The following is a 9,337-nucleotide window of genomic DNA, read 5'->3' as shown; positions in this document are numbered from 1 at the left end:
ATACCCTGAAATAGCAGTGATTGCCTCTGGATAGCATAACTCCACACACTTCCTCTGAACCAGGGCTTAGTGTATGCAGGCAAGTTCAATCCAACTAAACTACATCCCCGCCATCCACAGTCCTCTTAACTATCTATGCCTTTCAGATTATCAGGAAAAATGTATGAGTAGCAAAGTAAGTGGAGTCATTAGATATATGGAAAGAAAACATGAAAGATAAACTAAAATAAAATGAGTATAGAAGTATTGTACCATCAGGCAAGCAATATTTATGAAGTGATTATTGTAAGACTGGCACTGGAAGGAATAAAGAAAAATGAATGTGACATCAACCATTCCTTTGAGACACTTAAATTAAATGGAAGAAAAATAGTGGAAATAAATGTTCAATATTAAATTTCATTTTAATGACAAATGAAATAAAAGTAATTAAAATCTCAGTTGACAGGAAGTTTAGAGGTTTAGTATCTCAAATTCAAAAGAAAATAAAAGAATAATTCATTCTCTTCCTCCTGCTCTTACTATCAAGGATAAATACACAGTTGTACATAGATATCACATAAATAATTATTAATATAAAGTCAATGAGGATATTACATAATTTGTAAAATTCAGTGTTGAACAAAAATTTTTCTTAAAGGTTCATCTTGCTTGCAGAGGACCATAATATTGATAATGCCCAAGTCAGGCTGTGAAGAGTTAGCCCCACAATTGGCTTGTTTTGAGAAGTGAATCTGGCCGAAGCCTATATGCCATGGTCAGTGTAACTTGCACCCAAATTCCATTCTCACAACTAAAACCTTCTGACTTAAAGAACAATGTTCTAATTACAACCATATATTTTGTCTATTCTATTCCTAATTCAAGAATGCTTTGTCTTGTCCTTTATGAGCCTCATTTACATTAATTAAAAACCACTCATAGCTCACCTTTAACCCAATTGATTGTCAATAAAAGTCAGTGCCTGGGACTGTCCAGGACCTTTTTCAGTTATACCGGCATCGGTCATCCTGGCTCCCTGCTTTTTTTCCTAGTTTCATCTTAGTGTACTTTTTTCTCAGGCCTGCATTGTATACTGGGCAGGTGGATACTGGAACCTGACTACAGGAGTCTCTGGCACTTACTCATGAGATCTGATTACCCTAATTCCAGCAGTAATCATGGTCTTCCACTCTTCTGTCACATTTACCACTTGCTCGCATTGGTTTTCAGGTATCAAGTCAAAAAAGGTGCTTCTCAGTCCTGTCTGCCTTCTAATTAATGTGTGAATGAAGTAACATGGTAATGAAGAGGCAACACCAGAGCCTTTCCTTCACCAGACCCTCTCACCAATATTCTCTACATGTTTTTGTAGGGTTTGCAAAAGTAGGAAACTTTAATCAAAATTAGTGCATATTCTTAGCTCCTATTCTGTTTCTTTCCACTCTAATTCACCCTTCAACACCCTTCTGCTTATTTGCAATTGCAGTGGCTCTGAAGTAGCCGAACTGGGAATACCTGAGTCTGATTCAATTGGTCTCCACATTTGGATCATGGTCTTGTCCCTGCAAATTTGAGCTCTTCTCAGCTGTCCAGGGTTGCTGTGGCTTCAGGGTTCCTTTTTCAGCTCATTATATTAGTTCCATCCTGAGACACAGAGATAGAAATCTATATCACAGAGCTAACACATCCTCCTGAAGCAGGCACTGGGAGGATGAGGGCCAGTGGGGAGCAGTTTTAAAATGTACAGTATGAAGAGCTAGGCTGTAGTAAATCCCCGTACATCTTATATCTTGTAATAGTGGAAAATCTTGGTGTAAATTCCCCCCATATTTGACAAGAGTACACTTACCTGATATTGTGATTGTGAGCTATGAAGCTGAAATAAAATTTTAAAATTAAAAAATAATGTAAAAGCAAATGTCAATAAATGATGAATACTCTTCTAGTCTTTATAAAAGTATTATTAAATCATAAATATTTCAGGTGGTTTTCAAAGCTTGAAGTAAAAAATTTCAAAAAGAAAGAGCATAAAATAAATAAATTTAAAAAAATAAAAAAATAAAAAAAGAGTATAGGCAATTATTTTTCTAAAATGTAAAGAGTTTTTTTAGATTCTATAAGTTTTCTGATATTTGTCTGCTTTTTAAAATTTTCAATTTGTTGCTCCTTAATTATTCTAAATAAATATTTACCTTCATGCCTGTTTTTAGTTTTTATAGTACATGGTTGTGGTCCACAATGTTTACATTCCTTGTAGGGAACTGGTACATCTATAATATATCTTAATTCCTTTATCCATCCCCTTTCCTTTCCGTCCCCCCTTATACCCATCCCTTGATCTCTTTCCTTTTTGGGTGGGGCATCATCCAGAAATTAAATAATAACAAATCTTGAAAAGGCTGCAGGGAAAAGAAACCTTTCTACACTGTTGCTGGGAATTTGAACTAGTATAATCACTATGGAAATCAGTATGGAGATTCCTAAAATTATTGAAACTAGAAATTCCATTTGACCCAGATGTTTCCATTCTAGGTATCTTCCCAAATGGGTCAAAGATATCATATTACAGTGTTATATGCAAAACCATGCTTATTGCAGCATAATGAATAATAACTAAATCTTGGAAGTGTCCTATATGTCCATCAAAAGATGAAGAGATAAAGAAATGTGCTATTTACACAAAATGGAATATTACTCTGCCATAAACTTGAATTATTTGTAGGATAGTGTTAGGTGAAAAAAATCAGACATACAAGCTTAAATATCACATTGTTTCTCTCATATGAAAAACTCAAAGTATAAATAAAGAACAAAATTAAAGACATAATAGGAAGGAAGTAGGGAGACAGGGTTTTCTCAAAGGAGAAGAGGGTCAAGAGATGGGGGTTGGGGGAAAAGAGGGGAAAGAAAGCAGATGGAAAAAGGAATTAAGATAAGTTATGTATGTGTTTATTTTTGTATTTGTAATTTTCTTTACTTATTCTTAAAGTTTTCCTAGTTTGTTCATGATCGAGGCCTCATAAACCTGGGGCTACCTTGGATTGTTTTATTGTAATTTAAAAATATCATGCCATGTTCTGTAATTATTATCAAACAAGCTTATACAGTTGGTCTCAGAGCTGATTACTTTCTTATAAGATTAATGAGACCCTTTTCTTTTCTTCTTATGTTTAGCTGCAATAAATTGAGTCTCAAACAATGCAAGAAGTTGACAAAAACTGAGTTGACAATCAAAATGAATAATAAAATTCATAAGAAAATACTCTACACAAAAATCCTAGATGGAAAATGCCCTTTATCTCTATCTATCTCTCTACTTCCACGCACACCAAACTTCAAAAGATGGTTAAAAGAAGAAAAATTTTCCTAAGTGAGTACCACTACACAGACAAATAGAATACAAAAGCAAATCCTGGGAAAAGAGGAAAATAAAAGAACAAACATAAAAAGTAGATGAATAACCTTCAACTTCTCTAGGCTATTTTGAGAAATATCTTAGAAATTAGAGAATAAATTCAAAGGCATCAGTTTCTATCATTTTAATTGAAATTATTGGAACTTCCTTCTTTGTTTAAAACAAGATAAGAGATAAAATGAGAGATTTCAGGTCAGAGAAGAAATTAAAACTGACTGGCAAAATTCAGGAGAGAAATGAAGATAGAATTATTGTATGAGTATCTTTTATTATATATATATTAAACAATTAAAGAAACATAACTAAAAATATAAACACATTATAAATAATCTTGAGGAGAGGTGAAATGGAAAGAAAGAATACAACCAAAAAGAAATAAAGAAATAGAGGCAATGGTTTAGAAACAAAGAATATTCAGTGAATATATATATTTCTTGTCTCTAAAGCTTGGAAAAAAAAGATTTAATGTATAAAAAATGACATAGATTGGATAAGAAAAACATATCCTTGAGAATTTGCCAAAATTGAAAGATGAATAAAGAAAGCTTCCTGCGTGAAGCAAATATGGTATAAATGTATAAATGTTAATCATGTAAAAATAGTAATGTAAATAACATGAATCAGAATTTGAGGACAAAGATCAAAATGGAGAAATACCAACTGTACTAAACTTTTCCTTCTTATCTGAATATCAAAAAGCACATTTTAGTTTCACTTCAGATGCTTTATTTGTTAAAATTCAAAGGAAATTAATATCAGATTTTCCTCAAAATCATGTAAAGAAAAGTTTTTAAAAGTTAGAGATTTAATTTTTTCAATAAAATTAAAATTCAACTTTAAATTACGAATTTGCAAAGCCTCAATTTTTTTAATAGTTATTTTATTTTATTTTATTTTTTACAGGGGAAAGCATGAACACAGTTCCCTACTATCACAAATTATGCAGTCAAGTTTCCCACATTTGGGGAAATTGCAGGGGTCAGCACATCGGGAGCGCAATGGATAAGCCTAGCCCTGGGAAAATCATCTTCGTGATCATGGTATCTCCCCTGCCAGTTAAGTATAAAGCCTCATTATTTTAGTCTTCAAGACTCAACGTTTTAGCATTCTATTTATAAGGTTTACAGTACATTATTATTAACTACAGTCACCCCGCTGTATAATAGATCTCCAAAACTTACTCCTCCTGTCTAATTGAACCTTTGTGCCCTTTGACCAATATCTGCTTCCTACCACCACCATCCCCAACTTGGGTAACCAGCATGCTAATCTTTAGTTGTATGAGTTTATATTTTTAAATTCTATGTATAACTGAGATGATGCAGTATTTGTCTCTCATTGTCTGGCTATTTCACTTGGCATAACATCCTCCAGGTCCATCTATGTTACAGACGACAAATTTTCCTTCTTTCTGTCTGCATGGTATTCCACTGTATAATGTATCACATTGTCCTTATCAGTTCATCTGTTGGTAGACATTGCGATTGACTTTATATCTTGGATATTGCAAGTAATGCTATAATGAATATGAAAGTGCACTTATCTATTCCGTATACTATTTTCAATTCCTTTGGATACATATACAGAATTAAGACTCCTAGATCATATAGCAGTCTTCTATTTTTTAAGGAACTTGTACACTGTTGCTAATATAGGCTGTGCTAACTTATGTTCTCAACAGTATGTACAGTTGTTCTTTTCCTCCATGTCATTGTGAGGAGGTATCCATTTTTTGCTAATGGCCAATATAACTAGGTGAGATGATAACTCATTGTGGTTTGTATCTGTATTTCTCTAACAATTAGTAATGTTGAGCATTTGTTCATAAACCTTTTAGCTATCTATACATCTTTTAAAAATGTGTATTCAAGTCTTTTGTCTAATTTTAACCATGTTATTTCTGAATTTGCTACTGAATTGTTTGAGTTCCTTATATATTTTGAATATTAAGCCCTTATCAAATGTATTATTTATAAATATCTTCTTACTTTTTTTGGTTAAAAAAATTACTTGTAGGGTAGGTGGTAAAGCTCAGTGGTAGAGCCCTTGCCTAGCCTTGCATGCATAAGGCCCTGGTTTGATCCCCAGCCCTACAAAAAAAATTTCCATTTGTCTTTCTATTCTCAACTTCTTATAGAGAATATCTGAGTTTGTGGACCTCAAATGTTAATGGAATTTATTCCTGGATAGTGAAATTAAATGGTAGATCTCACTTTTTTATTTTGCCTTTATAATTTTACAAAACTAATAAAATGATCAATTATTTTTGAAAATTATTTTTAAAAACATTAAAATTAGTCATTTAAGTATCTACTTTGAGCCCTTACTTTGTACAATGTTAAACCACAAGAGCAAATTCAGGCAATAATATTTTATTCCTCATGTCAGTTACATAAAACTACAAAATTATAAAAATGTATAGCTACTCAATTTTATAACAACTATTGAAAAAATAATTTGAATGAGAAATACTGAAATTCGAACTTAATTATCTATGTCAAAATTTAGGATCATCAGTAATTTTAACTTCACAATATTTTCAGTTATTTTTCAAGACAAGTACAAATTTCATCTGGATAAGCATCAGGAAAGTGTTATTATTTCTGAAAAATAAATAAATTATGTATGAATTGAAAGCAAAAGAACAGTTCTAAAAGAGCCAGAAATTCTTCTATACATCAGTGTCCATATGATGCCAATACATACAATATTCATCTGCTCAATTGGTTAATATTTATCCCCTGATTATCACTCAGACATCTTCTCTTTTGAAACTGAGACTTTAAACTCCAGTGTTAGGCCAAATAATTGTGACCCTGTCCCACTCTTTACACCTCTGAAAGATCAATTGCTTTCATTACATAAGGGGTTATGTGTTAGGTTAGGATTCTCAAAATATGGTGCACAGCCAAAAAATCTGAGCATTGCTGTGGAACTTGTTAAAAATGCATGTCCTCAGGCTTCACCTCAACAAACTAAATGATAATATCTGTAAGTAGGGTTCAGCAACCTCTGTTTTAACAAATCTTCCCAGTAATTGGGATGTGTAACAGTTTGAGAACACAACTATGCTGCTTTACCAATAGAAGTTAAAAACAGGAATTCATTGTTTTATCCCTGATTCATAATATGGTGGTTAGCATACCATATGTGTTCTTTAAAAATATATTCTGAAAAAGATATGGTAGCAAATAATGAAAATAACAGCTAAACCTTATTATATCCTCATTGTTTCAGGTATTATATTAAGAATTTAAAAAAAAAAGAATTTCAAGTGTATGTATTTAATATGCAAAATACTTTTATGGAACTGATGTAATTTAGTCTCCCTTATTGCATGATAATAAATGAGGCATAGAAACCACACAATTAGCAAATAACAAACTACTACAAGATCTCTGTCTATATTCACAGCCTAGCTCTTAACCATGAAATTACATAGATTCATAATTTGTAGAAATACTTGGAATAATTACTTGAAATAAGTCTTTCTCTATAGAGATTTATATTGGTCTGTACTCTTTGTTTGATGTATTGGTAAATTTATGAAATTTTGCCCCTGAAAATAATATTTTATATGCAGATTTCCACTGACAACAGATGAACCCCTTAAAATCATGTATGTTTGAATTACCTTAAATAATCAAATGGACATTGACTTGCTAATAGTCATTTTAGAGACATGTCTCAATAATCTCCTAATAGAGATTTCGTTCCACTTTTGGAGATTTGGCCAATTAGATTAGATATTTTGAATTGGTTATTAATTACTGTGGGATGAATGTGAATTCAAATTGGTATTGTGACCAGGCCAATGTGTCCCTCATCATCTCCTCTAATACTATTCAAATAATGACTGTGTTTTATAAATGGCACTAATTGAAAGTTAAACTGCGATGTTTATAATTAAGAAAAAGACTGTAAATTATCAAAATTGAAGATGAACATTTTCATAATGGTAGCTCATCTTAATGTACACATGAATGTAACATCACTTTGCAGGAGTAAAATTAGAACTGAATACTCATGTCACTGAAGAGCTGTAGTTTTCTTTTATACTGGATTATACTTGTGGCCATGCTAATGCTCCAGTTCTACCCAAGCCAAAATTTCTGTGAGTAAATTTATGTCAATTTATTTTCATTTTGAAAATAAATTACCTTCCATTTCTTAAAATGACAAAATCCCAACAGATTAAACCGTTTAAAATATATTGCTAGAACGTCTCAGAGCACAACAAAGATTTAGTTGACTAATTCAAATTACCACAAGGCTAATTATCATTTTTATCTTCATTATGTGAGCTGACTACAGCACTTCTTAATTCTATCATTCCTTTTCATGTTCTGGAAAAATATGCAGCCTGCAGGTGCTTTGACTCTGGCTTCTGGAATTCTGCCTGATCTCCATCTTTGCAAGTTGACATTGCAGCCAGGAAACAGATTAGATTATGCTGATTCTGAGCTTTGGAAACATTGCTCAGTCTAATAATCATATAGCAGTACAAAATGTCTATCAACAGCAGCCTGGCAACATTGCAATTGAAGGTCAGCTTGAAATAAGTTTGATTCCATCACATTATAAAGTCCTGGCCACAGAAATAAATTAGTCAATTGAAGAAGAGTGTAGAGAAAGAATTAAAGGACATGTAAATGTCCAAAATACAAGGAAAAAGAAAATGGGCATAAAAATACATAAAGATTGTTTTTCTTCATTTATCTAATATATCTTAGCTGAATGCATAAAAAGGATAAAGGCCTCTAACAACCTGTTGCCTTCTTTGTCTATAATTGTCACAGCAAGGACTATGGAAATACAGAAAAAATGAAACATCAATTGATGTCTACAGCAACATATGGCAATACTCTAAGGATGAAGAGAAGCCACTCTATTCTGCTTTTTGACAGGTTTACTCTGTGGTTCATAGATCACATGTCACAGGCAATGGAGATAGAAACACATGATGTGCACCGAATCATTCAAAGAATGAGCATATCAGTCAGCATCTGTTAATTATATACTAGAGGTTCCTACTGTGATTCTCATTTCACAGAAGGGAAATGAACCTGTAGAGAAACCTCTTTGGATATTGTTGATGATTCATAGACAACCGGAAAACCTACATAAGGTAAAGCAGCTGAAACTGAGGGTGAACTGATCATGGTTTGATCTGGTTGTTTCAAGAAAGAAAAAAATCAAGTCAATAAATAAATAAAAATGGGATGGTTCAAAATTCCAAATAACATCATTTATGTATCTAGTAACTTGTATAGTAATTTTTCCTCTTAAAAGGTGTCTCAGATATTATGGCATATAGAATTCTAAGATCTTCCATTCCCAAGTATACTGTCCTCTTTAATACTTTCCCTGGAGTGTGGGCAGAACTTGTAAACATGCTATTAGTTCCATGATTAGGCTACTAACTAGTTGATTTCCAGATAATGAAAATAGGGATTAACCTAGATATACCTGACCTACCCAGTGAGCCCTTTAACAGAAACTACAGTTCCACTTCCTGCCGGCCTTTCGGACACAGCCTTCATGAACTCCACAACTGCAAGGAAGTTAATTCTGCCAACAACCACGTAAACTTCTAAGAGAATCCCAGCCCCAGTTTCAACCATTAGCTCTGACTAGTGATTGGAGAACTTGATAGTCTGGATAGTCCAGATAACCTGGCTCAAACACCCGATCTACAGAAACTAGGTTGAAATAGGTTTGTGCTTTTTTAAATCCCAGGTTTGTAGTTGTTTGTTACACAGAAATGAAAATTAGTATAAATTAGATGTTTAAAATAAGATCTTCTAAGTTTATTTATGTGTGTATATTTGTATAGATACAAATATACATACATATTCACAGAAATATATATTTGTATATATACTCATATCTATGCTCATATATGATGATTTTCAGATTTAAGATTCTTGGGATCAAAAC

The 9,337-nt window shown here is 32.5% G+C and overlaps 1 non-coding gene across 1 annotated transcript; it reads right to left on the bottom strand.

The window, feature by feature from the left end:
* Positions 1 to 4,297: 4,297 nt before the first annotated feature.
* On the bottom strand, positions 4,298 to 4,461 carry LOC147822896 (U1 spliceosomal RNA). Its single transcript, XR_015444912.1, has one exon. It is a non-coding gene; the product is annotated as a U1 spliceosomal RNA (small nuclear RNA).
* Between the last annotated feature and the right edge of the window lie 4,876 nt (positions 4,462 to 9,337).

The sequence above is a fragment of the Heterocephalus glaber genome, unplaced genomic scaffold, assembly GCF_053883595.1.
Source record: "Heterocephalus glaber isolate CG9 unplaced genomic scaffold, H.glaber_assembly_v1.0 deba00001606, whole genome shotgun sequence".
Taxonomy (NCBI): domain Eukaryota; kingdom Metazoa; phylum Chordata; class Mammalia; order Rodentia; family Bathyergidae; genus Heterocephalus; species Heterocephalus glaber.
Note: the sequence above shows the minus strand (reverse complement) of the source record. Positions and strands in the feature narration are given on the sequence as shown.